The 17,558-nt window shown below is 43.4% G+C and overlaps 1 long non-coding RNA gene across 2 annotated transcripts; it reads left to right on the top strand.

Annotated features, from left to right (window-relative positions):
- The first annotated feature begins 3,853 nt into the window (after positions 1–3,853).
- Positions 3,854–16,527, top strand: LOC140694785 (uncharacterized). Of its 2 annotated transcripts, XR_012070422.1 has the most exons (4): positions 3,854–4,049; positions 13,323–13,470; positions 15,482–15,646; positions 16,423–16,527. It is a non-coding gene; the product is annotated as an uncharacterized lncRNA (long non-coding RNA). The 2 variants fall into 2 exon arrangements; XR_012070423.1 differs by lacking the exon at positions 16,423–16,527 and having other exon boundaries at positions 13,323–13,448; positions 15,482–15,676.
- Positions 16,528–17,558: the final 1,031 nt, after the last annotated feature.

The raw sequence follows: 17,558 nt of genomic DNA, 5'->3' as shown, positions 1-17,558 counted from the left end.
GATCATTCTGGCCCCTGCTTCCTAGAGAACCCATCCTGTCTCTAGACCTAGAAACACCTATTGCTTCTGTCACCCCCACGGGCTGGCATCACAGGGAGATCGTGCACAGACTCAGCAAAGGAAGGACCCCACAGAGGGCTGGCAGAGTTCAAAGCACACCCCACACAGGCCGGGGTCTGCCCTGGGGTCTGGAGAAAGTCACTTTCCTTGCTGCTTGCTTCCCCGCTCCCAGTCGTGAGACTGAAATTAAATACAACTCTGACATCGTCCGCTCTGGCATACAACCTCCTAGGTCATTCTGTCATGTTGAAATACAGGCCCAGTGTCCCATCTCGGCCTCTGTGGTGGGCTGCCCCACAATGGATTCCTATTTTTTGCCTTCTGTTCCCACACCCTTGTGGGATCCCCACACCCTCCCCTGGAGGGTGGATCGACTTTGGGACCAGGTTCTGACACATAGACTGACTTGTGAAAATGTATGTGAGTTCCACTCATTACCAGCTCCAGTGTTCTTTCTCTCGGTCTCTGTCTCTCAGTGCCTCTCTGAGTTGTCTCTCTCTCTGTTTCTCTGTCTCCCCGTGCTTCTCTGTGTTTCAGTCTGTCTGTCTGTTTTCCTGTATGTATGTGTGTATATATTTATGTGTATATGTGTGTATTTATGTGTGTGTATTGTACGGGTCCAGGGCAGGTCACTTCTGAAAATCCCTTGATGACATATTGATTATTTTGAATTCATGTTACTGAAGAAACATTATCTTTGAAAATTGTGCAAGCACTTTGGTGGGATCTTCTCTAAGGCTCAGCACTGCTAGGGAAGGGATGCACCTGTGGCACTTTGATGTATCCTACACCTTGTTCTGCTGGAGAGGAGCGTCCATTTGCTCTTCCTTCCAGGGTACCTCCTGGGGCCTCTGCCTGCTCACATTGTCACCAGGGCTGGTTGTCACCGGGCTAAAGACCTGCCAGGGTGATGGTGGCCAATGCTGTCTCTGCAGTCTGTCTGTCTGCCTGTGTCCTCACCTGAGAGGTCGAGCATCTCCAGCACAAACCGGCCACCTGCACTGCCTCTCGTTGGAACTGACTCTGTGTGTTTTGTTTCTTTTCAGAACACTGGGCTTCAAGAGCTTTTTGGACCACAGGGATGTGAAGCTTTTTTCCGACCTTGGGTCATGAGGAAAGGTTTTTCCAGGCTGTGGTTTGTCTTTCCAGCTGTCTTTCTTGGCCTTTGTTTTCTGCTTTTGTTTGGTTTGATTTTGCCACAAGAAGAGCTAAGCATCTCCCTTCTGGCTCTGATTTCACACTTAGAACAGCAGTGCCTACCCCGAGATTATACACAGAGTTACTAAAAGGGCTTCATATGGTACGTCTCATCTTTAATCCATCTGGACTTTCCTCTCAAAATACAAAAATGCTAATTCACGTGAAAAAAAAATAATTCACCCGTCCCTACTTAAGATATGTGGGCAGACAAACCAAAAAAAAGCCACCTTTTATACGATTTCATTGATAGGGAACCTCCAGGATAGGTAAAGACATAGAGAGAGAAAGGGGATTAGGGCTTGTCATGGGCTGGGGGAGGTAAGACGTGGGGTGCTCTTTGTATACAAGCTTTTACTTTGAGGAAGGAAATAGTCTGAAACAAGTGGTGCTGGTCTCACAGCACTGTGAATGCAATTAATGCTCCTTAAAATTGCACAATTTAAAATGGAAAAAGGCTAAACTTTATTCTTATATACTTAAAACAAAAATAGAATATAGTATAATAGAAAAGAAAAAATCTGACTCCATAGAAGATCTGTCCTTTTGGCTTTAACCCTTTGCCCTCTTTTCTAGGCTTAGTTTTACTAGCTCTGCACCTTTGTAAAACAATGTTGCCTTTAGCCTTAAATATACAGGAGAGCCTACTTTCAAGGCTCTGATTTTTAAGGATATTAACACTTTTGCACTTATATAAAGACAACAGGTTGTAGAATAGAAAACTACTTTTGTTTTGTTAGAGGACTTACAGAGGCCTGGTCTACATAAACAGCTGTAAACCAAGATAATGGCGGACTAATATCTTGGAGAACCATGTTCCACATGTCAACTTCAGGCTCTTATTCTGCTAAAAAGTGGAGGGGCTGTGGTTGGTTGTTGCAAACTTGTTGGTGTAGAAATTCCTTGTTCTTGGAATCCTTTGCAGCTGTCCACGTGGGTCAGATCATGGTGTTTCTGCAAAACCTGCAACAAAACTAACTTTTTCTATTCTGCAACTTGTTATCTTTATAGGAGTGCAAAGTGTTAATATCCTTAAAACTCAGACTTTTGAGAATAGGCTCTCCTGTTTATTTCAAGCTAAAGGCAACCCTGTTTTACAAAAAGTGCAGAGCTAGCAAGTCTAAGCCTAGAAAACACTGCAGAGGGTTAAAGAAAAGGAACAGATCCAATATGGAGTCAGATTTGTTCTTCTCTATTACAGTGACTTTTGGTGAGAGCTAAGTGGATGATTCCTGGGTGGGTCCTCCACTGTCCCAGGCTGGAATTCAGGCAGGATCCTTGCCAGATTCACCATGATTTTGGACCTAATCTACCGCAGAGAAACTGACAATTATTGGATTAAAATTACCTTTCAAAATCCCTTCAATTGCCTGTAAACTATACCACAGCAGGGGATGTCTCATTGGCCAGTCAACTGCCAGTCTCCCCTGATGCAAGGGACAAGCGTCGCGGTGAGATCCATGGTGGCCTGGCCAGTGCACCTTCCTACTTTGCTCTAAAGCTTTGGATTCCTCACTTTGACACTTTAAAAACTCCCTTTCCTCTTCCCTCTGGCCTGGTGTGAATGAACAAGGTCCCTGCACCCACCTGTGCTGAGTCCATGCCATGCACACAGCCCCATGCACACAGCCCACCATCTGCTGTGTAACCCTGGGATCAAGTGCAAACTCTGAACTCCCCCACACCAAAGGTCCGCGTGCCCAGTGCCTCCGCCCTAGGGGTCCAGATCACCATCAGTACCATCAACCACCCAAAGCCCAAGGCCAGTGGCTGGCAGCCTGGGATCAACCTGACCCATCGGGTCAGTTGAGGCACAGGCTGCGGGGATCAGGGTGCCAAGGCGGGAATTGGAACCACCTTCAGCCCAGCCTGCCTCACCCTGTAGTCTCAGACATTAACTATGAAGGTGCACACTAGGCTCGATCCCCCACTGGTGGCAGTAGTCATCATTACTGGAGCACGGATTTCCCCACCCCAACCACAGGGTGAGGGGTGAGTGAGTGAGCTCAGAGTAGGGGTGCACTCAGATTGAAGGGGATCCCATGGTGTGGGGGTACAGGTTGAGAGGTGTGGGGCCCGATCAGAGTGGAAATGACCTGGCTGAGAGGTGAGGGGGATAATTTCAGGTTGTTGGGTGTCCTGTGTTGAGGCATGAGGGGTAAGCTTGTGGGTGTAGGGGCCATAGGTTAGGACCTAGCAGGATGGAGTGTCAGGGCAGGGACAATGGTGTGAGGAGAAGGAGCCCTGTCTTCAAGGTCTGGTGGGAGACTGGGCCTGGCCAGTGGTGGGAGGGTAGTAACAGGGAGGGGAAGTTGATCAGGGGAAGTGGGGCTGGGTGGGTGAGGCCTAGCCTAGGGCAGTCGTGGTTCTAGTTCTGTGCCAGGACCCAGTCGGTGGCTGGGTGAAGGCTCTGGGGATGGAGACCCAGCGGGACAAGCAGGAGGGGCCCCACCTGGCTCCTCCCGGCCCCAGCGGCCAGGGCCGGTAAAGCAGGAGACCCACCCGAGCAGTTTGCGCTGCGGGCGGGAGGAGGAGGGGCGCGCACGCGCAGACGGACAGACGCGCGGACGCCGGAACCCACCCAGAACGCGTGGAAGCTGGCGGCAGCCGGTTGCTCCTGGACCAGCTCCTGGAAGAGGAACACGGCCTGGGGCCTGGGCCGCCGCTTGCCCGCGGCTCGGCTGCCGCTGCCGGACAGTTAAGAGGGCGCTGGTAGGGGCGCGCTTCTCGGGGACCCGGCGGGTGACGCCTGTGCTGTGCAGCTGAGGATGCGCCCAGGGAGGGGTGCGGAGGTGAGGTCCCGGCCGCGCGTCCCGTTAGGACCCAGAGGCGGGTCCCAGCCGCCGCTGTGGTTCGTGGTAACCCCGGTATTAGTAGTTCCTGAACACCGCGTTTTTGCCGTCGCTTCTACCCGGGTTTAGGAGAGCAGGTACAGCCCCGGGAGTTGGGAGGGCGCGTGGACGGTTCCAGAGCATCTCCGACTGGCCCTCAGACGATGGCCTGCTCCTGGCAGGCGGGTGCGGTGCAGTCGCGGGGCCTCGGATGGAATGGGGACTGCCCCATGAGAGCCCCTGGATTTGCTCCCATCTTACCCGCGGCCTGACCTTGGGGGCGGCCTCTAAAGACCCAGGTTAGTGGGACTCAGGTTACAGGTCAGTCTGCTCCTGGGAGATGGGCTCGGTGCGATCAGTGTGCTGGGATGGCTGCAGCAGCAGCGGGAAATTGTTGCAACCCCCGCTCTCACAGGGCAGCCCCAATCCCGCCATAGCAGCCGCCACCTTTCCCTGACAGCACAGCACCCGCCTTCCAGGAGCAGGCTGACCTGTAACCTGAGTTCCACGAACCTGAGGCAGCAGAGGCCAAGCTCAGGCCATGCGCTGGGGAGTTTGAAGCAAATCCAAGGGCTCCCATGGGCAGACCCCATAACCCGCCACTGCCTTTGACCACACCGTGCCCTCCTCCCGAGAGCAGGCTGACCTGCGGACCGTGCCTGGAGCAGCAGAGGCCGAGCCCTTGACAGGCCGTGGGGGAGATGGGGGCAAATCTACCAGCTTGCCAGGTCGCTGCCCATCTCCCTGCCGCTGCCCCATGTTCGTGGACCACTTGTTTTCAAGTCAGTGGTTTCCTGAGAGGCAGGCGTGGTGCAGTCAGGTGGCGGGGGCTGCAGGGAGGGGTGCTGCCCCAAGGGGAGCAGGTGGACTTGCTCCCATCTCCCCTAGGGCCAGACCTGGGGACGGCCTCTGCTGCCCCAGGTTTGCAGGACGCATGTCATGTCCGCCTGTCCCTGGAAGGAAAGCTCAGTGTACTCGGGGCAGCCTCAGTGGCTGACAAGGATTTTAGAAGTCGGCTCTAGCCCAGCATAACTAACTCTCCTTTCTTCTCTTGCTTCCTCAGTTGGTGGCTGTATCGGCTTTTTCATTACAGATTATTGCTAGATAATGAACATAGGTTTCTGTGCTATATAGAAGAAACTTAACTTAAAATCTCTTTTTATATATAGTGGCTGACATTTGTAAATCTCGAACTCCCAAATTTATCCCTTCCTATCCCCTTTCCCTGGTAACCTTGACTGTTTACTAAGTCTGCAAGTCTGTTTCTGTTCTGTAGATGAGTTCACAGTGTCTTTTTCTCTCTTTTTTTACATTGCACATATGAGTGGTATCATTTGGTATTTTTCTGTTTCTGGCTGCTTTCACTTAGAATGATGATCTCTAGCTCCATCCATGTTGCTGCAAATGGTTTTATTTTGTCCTATTCATGGTAGAGTAGTATTCCAGTGTATAAATATGCCACAACTTCTTTATCCAGTCATCTGTTGCTACATTTAGCTTTCCTCCATGTCTCGGCTCTTGTATACAGTGGTGCTGTGAATACTGGTGTGCAGGTATCTTTTCACATTGGAGTTCTTTCCAGTTATATACCCAGATGTGGGATTGCTGGGTCATAGGGTAAGTCTACTTTTAGTTTTTTCAGGGATTTCCATGCTTTCCATAATGACTACACCAAACTAGATTCCCACCAGCAGTGTAAGAGGGTACCCTTCACTCTACAGCCTCTCTAGCATTTATCATTCATGAACTTCTGAGCGATGGCCATTCTGACTGATGGGAGCTGATACTTCATTATAGTTTTGATTTGAATTTCTCAGTTTATTAGTGATATCGAGCATTCTTTCATGTGCCTATTGGCCATTTGTGTCTTCATTGGAGAAATGCTTGTTTAGGTCTTCTGCCTATTTTAAGATTGAGTTGTTTGTTTTTTTGTTATTAAGTTCTATGAGCTGCTTATATATTCTGAAAATTAAGCCTCTGTTAGTCGTATCATTTGCAAATATTTTCTCCCATTCGTAGTTTGTTGTTTCCTTTTGTTTTACTTATGGTTGTCTTTGCTGTGAAGAAATTTATGAGTTTAATTACGTCCCTTTTGTTTATTTTTTTCTCTTATTTCCATTGCCTGGGTAGATTACCCTAGGAGAATGTTGCTAAGATTTATGTCAGATAATGTTTTGCCTATGTTTTCTTTTAGGAGATTTATCATGTCTTGTCCATCTGCATCTTAAGTCTGTACTCAACATCTGTGCTTCAGTTTTGAATTTTGAGCTTCTTAGAGAAAACCTACTCTTAGCTCATACGTCAGATTCAACATGTCTAAAGCTGATTCCATAATCTTTTTTCTTGCAGCGTCTCCACTTATTCAGTGGGATAATCATTCTTCCGGTCTTGAATACACAAAGGCTTGGAGTGGTCTTTGATTTGTCTTTCTCTCACCACCCTCCACATTTTGTCAGCTTCTTGAACTGTATGTTGTTCGTTTCAAGTGTCTATTCTGATTGCTGATACTCTGATGAAGAGCTTTCATCCCTGATACATGAATTTTTCCTTCTGCTGAATTCTTGGATATTCTCTCCCCCCCTTTCAGTCAACCTAGAGTTTTGGTGCTCCAACATCTACAGTCAAGTCAAAGACTTAACACAACCAGATCTCAGCCAGGGAGTCTCGACCCTTCATCATTTTGGACTTACATTATTTTTTCCAATCATTATGTAACTTAGCCTCCTAGGGTAACCTGTGCCTTATTAAAAACCAGGAGTCACCAGCCTTTTCCTATCCAGTCCTCAGTTAAAACAGATTAGAATTGCCCTGAGAACTAGTTGGAGCCCCATCCCCTTCATAGAGTCTTCCCTATTTATTCCAAATACTTCTAGCTCTTCTTTGTATTCCTGTACTGTTTATGATCAGTAGCCTGTAATCTTGGATTTGAGTACTGACTTGGTACCATTCCTGGGTGATTTCCAATGTGTCTCCTCACTTAGCTGGTAACTGGAGAAGACTCACTTGTTCAGCCTCCTTTATACCCCTCACCCTGCTTAGCATCGGGCAATAACAGGCATCCAGGCAGTGCTTGCCTTCTTTATTTATTCGCAGTGGTGGTGGTGTGGATTATAGCTAATAACTATTAATTCAGTGTTGCAGTTAAAAAAGAAAGCCAAGAAAATCCAAAAAACTTTATCTCCATGTTCAGTTTAGCGCTTTATCTCAATAGTTTTCTTAAGACTGTGTTTACATTCACATAGTGTTCAGTGCTTGTACAGTTCCCTGAGGCAAGCAGGTGAGATGTCATTATGTTTGACTTTCACGTTACATTTCATATTGGATATATTTGTGTAATGACAAAACCTTATTTTATAAGTAAACAGCCGGAAGCCCAGAGAGACTAAGAGCCTAACCCAGGATCACCTGGTTAGTGTTTGGCACAGGCCAGGACTGCAGTGCACATCTTCCAGCTGATCCTCTTCCAGTGCCTTTTCATTCCACTGCTGGGAAATGTAGCCCCATCAGCCAAACGGCCAAGTCACATTGCTGCCCCTTTACCTGCCAGTGATGGCAGTGCTACAAAAAGTGGCAAAGGAAAGGTCAGAAATAGGAGTGATAAAAGACATGGAAGTGCTGGAAATGGATCCTCAACCTCCTCCTCCCTACTTGAGCGCCTCACAAGTGTCCCACTCTGAGAGTGCTGTTCATTGTTTATAACATAGCCTTAAAATCAGACTGATCTTTTATAGGACATGCTTTTATCCTGGTCCCTTTCCTGCTAGTAGTCACCGTCATGGGCAGAAAGTGCCTGGCTGTGCTCTGTTTGTCACGTAGGTGGGAGGGAAAGTGGGAGAGGGAGTTGGTTGAACTGAAGCCGAGCTTTTTACAGCTCTGTTGTTCTAGGACCAGAGCAGTTCCACTCTTGCTTTCATCACCTCTCCACCTCCGAGTCCCAGCCACCCATTCCTGCCTGCTTCCCCACATGCCACGTCCTGGGGGAGGACAGAGTGGTGGGCAATGCCCCCTCCGCCCTCTGTTCTGGGAGGTGCAGGAGTCTGCTTTAACTTTTGAGCTGTTTTGGTAATTGGGCTTTTCCAGCTTTTCTAGACATCTCCTTTCCAGCTCTGAGAAATTGGAGATGTAACTTAACCATACATGGACTATACTAAAGTATTCAGTGACATTAGTGTCATGTTGTCTGTAATTGTGTTCTGTGACTGGATAGGAGGTTTTTTATCTCACAGGATGCTTCACATCCAATTCTAAAGGCCTAGAGGCTGCAGGTGTAATCCAAGTCCTTACATGTCTGTAAGGTAGACATGAACATTATTTGATAATATGACCATATGTTCATAGATTACGGTTAGTCCACTGGCTCTGTATCTAATGAAAGTTTAAATATCAAACGCTTGAAGAAAATTTGTGGGCCATGTCTTTTTGCCTGTAAGTAGTTGCAAAAACTGAAATCACAACTCTACCACAAGCCACAGTGTTTCCCAGTAGAGAAAGCCCTCTAATTTTACAACCTCTAAGTAATGCAGTGGTTCTTTGAGTGAGATGAGGGATGCCAGAGTATTTTTTGGGACACTAGAGTGGGATGACAAGTATTCTGGGACTGGTTACAGTTGAATCTCTACTTCCTATATCCTGGACTGATTACAGAGGCAATGTTAGTGCGGTAACCATCTTGTGGATGCAAGTGTAGCTAGGAAGACAACAGAGAAAATAGAAGGGATATAAAGAAATGGAGGGACTTCATAGCAGTACAAATGGCGACTTTGACACCACCAGCTGCTGATGTGAACTTTGCAAGAATTTGTGAGAAGTGGTGGGTGTCATTGCAAGCAGGAGAGTTCTGCAGCTTTTGGGGTGAACAGGCAAAGGGGAGAGCAGATATGGTGGCTATCCAGGGGCTACTTTTGTCCTGAATGTGAAAATGTCCAGTCCCCTGTTCAATTTTGCAGCCACAACTTCACATGACTCAGGGTGTTATTTCCACCAGAATACCATAAAAATATAAACAACCTGTTTCCCAAAGTGTTTGTTCTCGATCTGAGATGATTGTCCTGTGGTGGTAGGTAAGTGGGCGATGGGGCCTATTACATCACCCCCTTTCACTAGAAGTCTACCTCGCTACTTTTCACCCTACTCCTAGAGGTGCTGTCATTCTGTTACACCTAGGCCTGTAAGACCGTCTTGCCTGAATCCTCACGTGAAGAGGGATGGTTATGTGCAGTTTTAAAAAATTGCTTGGGTCATGTGGTCCTTTGTTCCTTCCAATGGAAATCACTACTCCAGAGCAAATAGTATGCCTCCATAGAAAGTATATTGTTTGTAAGTTGTCTTCAGAGGTTTTGCAGTTGGTTTAAATATTTGCTTGGTGATGGCATCTTGATTGATTGAAGGAGGCAACCCTCACTAGGGGCATTGTGTGCTTTCTGTCTGAGAGTTCCTTTACTGGCAGCAGAGTGTTCGTAGGCAGAGTTAGAAAGTTACCTGGTCTGAGAAGCCGAATTTGCCCGCAGCTGGGAATTGGCAGAAGAGTCTGTTATGGAAGGAAAGCTTTAGGATTATCTGGTAGCAGAGTTCTGGGATCCAAACCCTGGGAAACCTCAGCTTTTGTAGAGTATGTTCTGTAGCAATAGGCTATAGGATAATTTTTACACTTGTTATAGGATGTAGAGTTGGGGAAAGGCTTAAAAGTGCAAGAACCTTAAAAGAGAATCTCCGAATATTTTAAAGAAGACAGTTCTCAGAATGAGAGCTTTTCTGGAAAAGACTAGCTCTTCACTTCACAGGGGAAGCAGGGAGCAGGTGTAGCTGCACTTACGGTAACTTCAAAGGTAAACCTTACCCTCCCACTTAGCTGTTTCCTGGTGTAGGTTCATCTCCCACATCTGTAGTTTTAGACCTGATGTGTCATTTTCTGGTACTCCATTCTGCTTCTTAGTGAGAGACTGACCCAAAGTCACATAGCGATTGAAAAATTGCTCAAAGGACTTTATTGTTAAAAATGTAGCCCTGTGGCAGGGTGCTGCATTTGCAAGTGACTTTCGGTACAGAGAACACTGAAAAGAATGCAGTGTTATTTCTTGTTTTATTCCTTTAAGCCTTTGAATAGAAGGTTTTCTTTGCAGAGTTTCTGGAGTACATCAGAACAAGCAGGAACTAAAATAGCTTTAAGAAATCTCCAGTATAGACGTTGCTTATAGTGTGGTATCTTTCTTATGTTAATTCTTTAAAGCAGGAAGTTGTAACTCTCAATTTCTTAAGCAAATATAAACATTCTTGACTCTTATTGACATTCTTTGTGGGGTGAAGCTGCTTTTGCTTCCATTCTGAGCATTGAAAGGCCTTCTATGATACTTCTACCAGTCCTCAGTATTTTATTTTCCCTCTGTTGTGAACTTGTTTTTAAATTTGAAGCAGATATAAATATCATTAACTTGCTACATATGTAGATATTCAGTGTTACATAGTCAGAAAGTTTGTGTACATCACACGTATCTACATAATTCCCCCCTTTCCAACTGTGTTCCTGATGAAAGGATGGTGGGAAATGGCATTATGGGCATATGTCTTACAGTACCCAGTGTTTCCCCTGTTCCCTCTACCATATCTGGATGTTCTTTCATCTTTCAGCTTCTAGACTTACTTGCTCTTTTTCTTAAGCCAGGTGTATCTCATCCCCCTGCGCACACACACATGTGTACACACACACACACATTCTACCGTAGGGAGTAGCGTGCACCATCCAATTCTCCCACTCCAGCTCTGGACCCACCCACTGGAGGCAGTGTCTTGCACGAATTCATTTGTAAGTTGCTTTTTAAAACTCGAGTGGTCAGGAATTAGGACTGATATCCACACCTACTAGGCAGGCCCTCAAGGACAACTTCTATGGTTAATGCCAGGTTATCTTAATGTTTGACTACCTGGGTTTCATGTCTTCCTGTGCCACCTGTGTGACCCATGATTCCCACATTTCTGTCTCCTGCTAGAATTTTTCTCTCCAACTCTGGACTCTTACAATCTTCTACTGATTTGACACCTTCAATTGAAACTCTGATATCTTAAAAGCAACATGTGTAAAAACTGAGCCCTTTGTTCTCCTACCCCCCAAACTGGTTCTTCCTGCAACCTCCCCCATTCAGTTAGTGGAAACTTAATCCATCCAGCTGCTTGGGTTAAAAAGCTTAGAGTTACTCTGACTTTCACTGACATACCACATGAATTCTGTCAATAGATCTGGTTTAACACTGCCTTTAAACCATATCCAGAACCCAGCCACTTCTCACCATGGCTCCTGCCTCGACTGCTGCTTCCCTGCCCTGAGCCACTGTCCTCTCCTCCTGCACAGCCCTTTTCAGAGGCTTCCCACCTTTCATCTCTGACCCGTTTTGACTATTCTCACCCGGCAGTCAAGTGAGCCTCGAAAACCTAAGTTAGATAGTGTCGTCCTTCTGCAGTGCCTCCCCATTTCACTCTGGGTAAAAGCCACAGTCCTTACAACGTCCTCCAAGGCCATGAAGGACCTGCACTGACCCTTCTCCGCAGCTCCAGCCGTGTCCCCATTCTGGAACATGTGAGGTGTGCGCTGCCCTTGGTGATGGTTATTCCGTCCACCTGGGACTTCTTACCTCCAAGTCTTAGTTCTAACCTCAGTCCTCAGTGTGGCCTGCTCTGGTATTTAATACAACATCACCCTCATCCCATACCCTCAACTCTCTTTACCTTGCCCTTTTTTGATTTTTCCATGGTTCCTCTTTCCTAACATGCCACCTCCTCTGCTGCTCTGTTGTGTGAATTGTCATCTCCACCCCCATCCCAGCTAGACTCCAACCAAGCTCCGTGAGGACAGGAATTTTGTTTTGTTTATTGATCTATTCCAAGTGCCTAGACTAGTCCTGGGTACATAGTAGGCAGTCAAAAATTATTTGCTGAATAAATTTAAAGACTATTTTAAAAATGAATCATCCTTTCAGGAACGGGTGAGGATCGGAAGCTGCATGAAGGAAAATGGTGCAGTAAATATTGATATTTGCCTGTTGTTCTTTGTGTGATATATATATGTGTTTTAGTCTTAATTTGGTATCCCAGTTTCTTAATTTAATAGCTGTATTAAGGTGTAATTTACAGGCCATAAAATTCACACATTATAATTGTACAAGTCAGCCATTTTATCTATTTCTAGATTTGTGCAACTTTGTCCTCATAAAGTCCCCTTGTGTCCGTCCATATGCAGTTTGCCCTCCCCTCAGTGGCACCCTGATTTTATTTCTTTTTTTTTTTTGGCAATCACATCTCAAACGGATAATTTACACAGCAGTACTAATACAGCTTTGCACTTTTTGAAATGACACACTTAAATATGAAATTAGCGGTCATTGCTGAATGTAGGTAGCAGTATCCGACATTGGTGAAAAGAATGGACTTGAGTGTCAGACTGGCTGCAGTCTTACCCAGCTCCACCATTTACCAAGTTACCCAAATTATTTTCTGCCTCAAGCTCTTTATCTGTTATATGGGGGTAATAATAGCAGCTTACAGAGTTGTTGTGAGGATTAAGCAAACAGGGAAAAAAAATTTAGTATAGTGGCCTGCTTATGTTATTACCTAAGAAATGGGCTTATGTTATTACCTAAGAAATAGCCTTGCAGGTAAAGGGCAAAATTCAAATCAGTTTCTAAAGTATATGTAAAATATAATCCAGTTCCTGCCTGGTTTGTAAACACGTATGCCTACTGAAGAATTTAAAAGCAGGCTAATTTCCAACAGAAAAGATCATTTCTCAGCATTTCTTTCAAAGATAGCTGCAAAATCACTTTTACTAAATGTTCCATGCCCAACTCTTACAGAAATTTGACACCACGGACGTAATTATCTACATTTTTCTTAAAATGATTCTGACCATCAGGAAGTGTTCTCAATTATATTTTAGCCTTTATGTTGAGAAATACTGTGAGACTTCTTCTAAATTAATGGGTGGGGGCATTCATTGTAGCTCTTGTAGCCTGATAAGCCTGCACTAAATTATCTTTTTTTAACTTTTAATTAAAGTAATAAATTAATTTTTTGCTGGGGGGTGGTAATTAGGTTTTTATTTATTTATTTTATTTTTAGAAGAAGTACTGGGAATTGAACCCAGGCCCTTGGGCATGCTAAGAACATGATCGTCCACTTGAGCTATACCCTCCCCCCTAAATTATCTTAAATAAGGTCTTTTTCTCTGTTTTGTTAATTTATGTACAGATGCGCAAAGCAGGGTCATCAGAAGCCTCTCAATCACGAAGATGATAATAGTGAAAAACATTGCGCAGTGACAGTGAATCCTTGGCATATGAAGAAAGATTGTAAAGTCCTGAATGAATTAAGAAGGTATTGTTACATTAACATACGTGTAAGCATGGCTCTCTTACCTTTATTTTTCACTTTATAATGAAGATAATCCCCAACCGTCACGGTTGCTTTGTTTGATAGAGGCCATATCTAAACCCTTTTCTGCAAGTTTTTTAAATAAGAAAGAGCAGCTAATTTATCAGAAGTGTGAATGGTGTAATCTGGTCTGTCTAGTATGGTAGCCACGAGCCACATGTGGCTATTGTGAATTGAGATGTTCTATAAGTGGAAAATACATAATAGATTTTCAAGACTTCGTACAACAAAAATAATGTAAAATATTATTAATAAGTTTTAAAAGTGTCAATCACACTTTTGAAATGATAGTGTATTGGATATTTTGGGATAAATGTAATTATTACTGGAATTAATTTCACTTATTGCTTTTTATTTTCTAAATGGAATTACTGGAAAATTGTGACTTGCACTATGTTTCTATTGAGAGTGCTGGCTTCTAACTTATTGCAAATAATATGAAAAGAAAACTTTGATTAAAAATTTTGTAATTGAGTCGTTGATTTACATCATATTAGTTTCAGGTGTACAAAATAGAGGCTCAACATTTTCATAGATTATATTCCATTTAAAGTCACCATAAAATAATGGCTATATTTCCCTGTGCTGTATGATACAGCCCTGTAACCTATCCATTTTATACGTAGTACTTTTTACCTCTCAATCCCCTAACCCCTTCCTGCCTCCCCTCTTCTCCTTCTCCCCATTGGTAACCACAAGTCTGTTCTGTGTACCTGTGAGTCTATTTCTGTTTTATTATAGTCATTAATTTGTTTTATTTTTTAGATATACATATAAGTTAATACATAGAATATTTGTTTATCTTTCTCTGACTTATTTCACTTAGCATAATACCCTGTAGGTCCATCCATGTTATTGAAAATGGCATTATTTTATTTTTTAATGGCTGAACAGTATTCCATTTGTGTGTGTGTTCATGGTATGTATATATGTGTGTGTATATATATGTATACATGTATATATACATATATATATATATATAATATACCACAACTTCTTTATCCAGTCATCTGTCAGTGAACATTTGGGTTGTTTCAGTGTCTTGGCTATTTTAAATAGTGCTGCTGTGAACATTGGGGTGCATGTGTCTTTTTGAATTAAATTTTTCTCCAAACATATACCCATGAATGGGATTGCTGGATCACACGGAAGTCTATTTTCATTTTTTTATGGAACCTCTCTTCTGTCCTCCATAGAGGCTGCACCAATTTACATTCCCACCAATCGAGTAGGAGGGTTCCTTTTTCCTTAAAAGGTAAAAAATTCTCTACATTTACCTACCTTCCTTTCAGTTTAGGACACAGTTTGGCAAAAACCAGATAGAATTTAATAGGAGTAAATACAGTATTTATTTTGAATGTCCATGCATTATGGATAGATATGTTATTGATGAGTTGGTTCCCTATTTTTGTAGGTGCAGATGTTTTTATAGCTTCACAGACATTTCAGTCTTGCAGAGAGGAAAATTTCTTTTTATTTTGCTGAACTTGTCCGGGTGTCTTTATCGGACTTGGTCCAGGCCTGCAGAGGTGAATACACATCCAAACCTGAACCATTTGAATGTCTGCAAGATATTAAGAGTCTAGAATATCAGATCTGGACTGTAACTCTGGTAAATGACATCAGTGACTGGACTCAAGAAAACTCCATTTGAGGACAAAAACTTTCATAAGCCAAAAAGGCTTTGAAATTGTGGCAAAGCCAGAGACTTTTGTGCACCACTTATGGCCACAAACCCATGAGGACAACCACAGGCCTTCTGGAGTGCCAAGGAAATTCCATGTGAGGAGTCCAGCACTCACAGGAATCCAACAAGTCCCTGTCTGCCAGAACACTTTCATTGCTACTGTGCTGTTTTGAGTAAATGTCTTTTCATCAGGTTCAAATTGGTTTGTTGTTATTTTTTTGCATAAAAAAACAACTTCTTGTTCCCTGGTGAAAGTAAAAGCCTAACATTTTCTGATTTCTTTTGACAGAGAAAACATGAGCCTGTGGATCTAACCTCATCTGTGATGGTCTGCAGCTGGGAGCAACCAGATCAGTGTCAGTCCCCTTGCAGCCATTGGCTGGGAGCCTGCATGTTCCTTGGAATGGTATTTGAAACATGTCACACTAGCCGTGCCTTCGCTGTGGGCTGGGAGGCGAGTCACTCAGAATCTGCATTATGGAATGTATGTTTCAGATCTACAGTTAGGAGATCTTTTTTAATAGCCAGAGAATATAGTCATAAATATATCTATTAATGTATTTATGCAAGAACATTTTTAAAGATTTTTTTATTATAAAAAGTTTCCCCCCAAAATTGAAAATGAAAGAACAATGGAATTAAAAATCATCTGTACCTTAATTATACATAAAGAATCATAAAATCCTTCTAAACTTTTTTTGTTCAAATGAAGATATTTTTCCCTTCCAAAAAGGAGAATTATCATTTCACATTTTTTTACTTTCTCCTTTTATTATATATTCCATATCAATAAATATAAATCTTTTAAATCCCTTTTAATGGCTGTTTAACACTATATTGAACAGATATGTAAATAGTCCTAGGTTTCAGAAATTTAAAAAATTGTCATTACAATACCACTGCAAAGAATATTTTGGTGTTTCTATTTTTAGTTACTAATTTGGACTAAAAATTAACAAGTTTGCTTTTCTTCATCTAAAACATTGGTTATTTTATGAAGGAACTGTAAGGATTTTAAATAACTTTTCAGTAATTTCAACAAAGAAATTATCTTTAAGGCAAAAATGTATGATGGATTGCAAATCTATTTTTATTATATCTTCACTTTTACCAGTGTGACATATGTGTGTGTTTACACAAGTGCTTTAACTACCAGCAACGTAAGAAAAATCTGTGTACTAAAAATGTGAAAATACTTTCCCGGTTTGTGTTTTCATTCTCCCAATGTAGGTTTTGGATGACAAGCTTGTATTTGCAAAAGTACACCCCCTGTGGGAGGTGTTCTGTACATACGCTGAGATACTGCACATAATATTGCCTCTGAAGCCCAATGATCTGAAAACCCGGCCTTTGATAACTTGAGATGTTTTATGAAAGTCCTCCAAGTGGATGAAAGTATCAACAACCGGAACAAGAGCTTTTATTTGCCCTATTTGAGAAGAGCTCCGTGAATGACTTTTATATTCAGCATAGAGATACATTCTCCAATCCAACCACCAGAAACCGCATTGTAAGTCTAAACCGAGTTTAGCTGCTGTCTTGGGGGTGATTTAGAACCTGCTGTTGAATTATCAGTGATTTGGTTTGGTTGGTTTGATTTGGTTTTTAAAAGCTGCCCATAAAAAGGAAAAAAGAGAAAGAAAAGAAATATGCCTACAGATTCCTGTTAGGATAGTAAACAGTGGCTGGTTAGTTACCTTGTATAAACCACAAGCTCTCTTAGAACATTTTTAGGTTTACTTCATCCTTTCTCAGATCAAGTATCAAGTAAGGGACAGTGTTAAAAAAAATTCAGGATTAACAGGTTTGTGAGCTCCAGGATTTGCAAGGCAGCTTTCCCTCCCCATGGTGTAAGTCAAATGGCAGAATTGAAATAAAGCACCTCATGTATCCTCCGGTGTTAACAGGAAAAGGCTAATCTTCTTGACCTTGTTTCTTCCTGGGTAAAATGAAGATAATATATCAGGAGGCGACAAGCTCATTTAAGGCAGGAAGCATGTTGTCTTGTTCACTGCTGAATCTCAGGCACTGGGAAGGCTGAGTTTAACGAGCGAATGAATGAACGAACTGTACTTCCCCCACAGTTACCATGTGGGACAGTGAGGATTAGAAGCTAAGAGCATAGACTCTAGAGGGGAGGGCACAGCTCAAGTGATGGGGCGCATGCTTAGCAAGCATAAGGTCCTGGGTTCAGCCCCCATCACGTCCTCTAAAATAGACATATAACACTAATTACCTCCCCTCCCCCACCAGAATTACCTTATTATCTCCCCACCACCAAAAAAAAAAAAAAGAGAAGTGGCCAAGAGCGTAGACTCAAGCTGGAACACCTGTGTTGGTTTCTCGCTGTCGACCTTGTAAATGTC

Source organism: Vicugna pacos, unplaced genomic scaffold (assembly GCF_048564905.1).
Source record: "Vicugna pacos unplaced genomic scaffold, VicPac4 scaffold_104, whole genome shotgun sequence".
Lineage (NCBI taxonomy): Eukaryota > Metazoa > Chordata > Mammalia > Artiodactyla > Camelidae > Vicugna > Vicugna pacos.
Note: the sequence above shows the minus strand (reverse complement) of the source record. Positions and strands in the feature narration are given on the sequence as shown.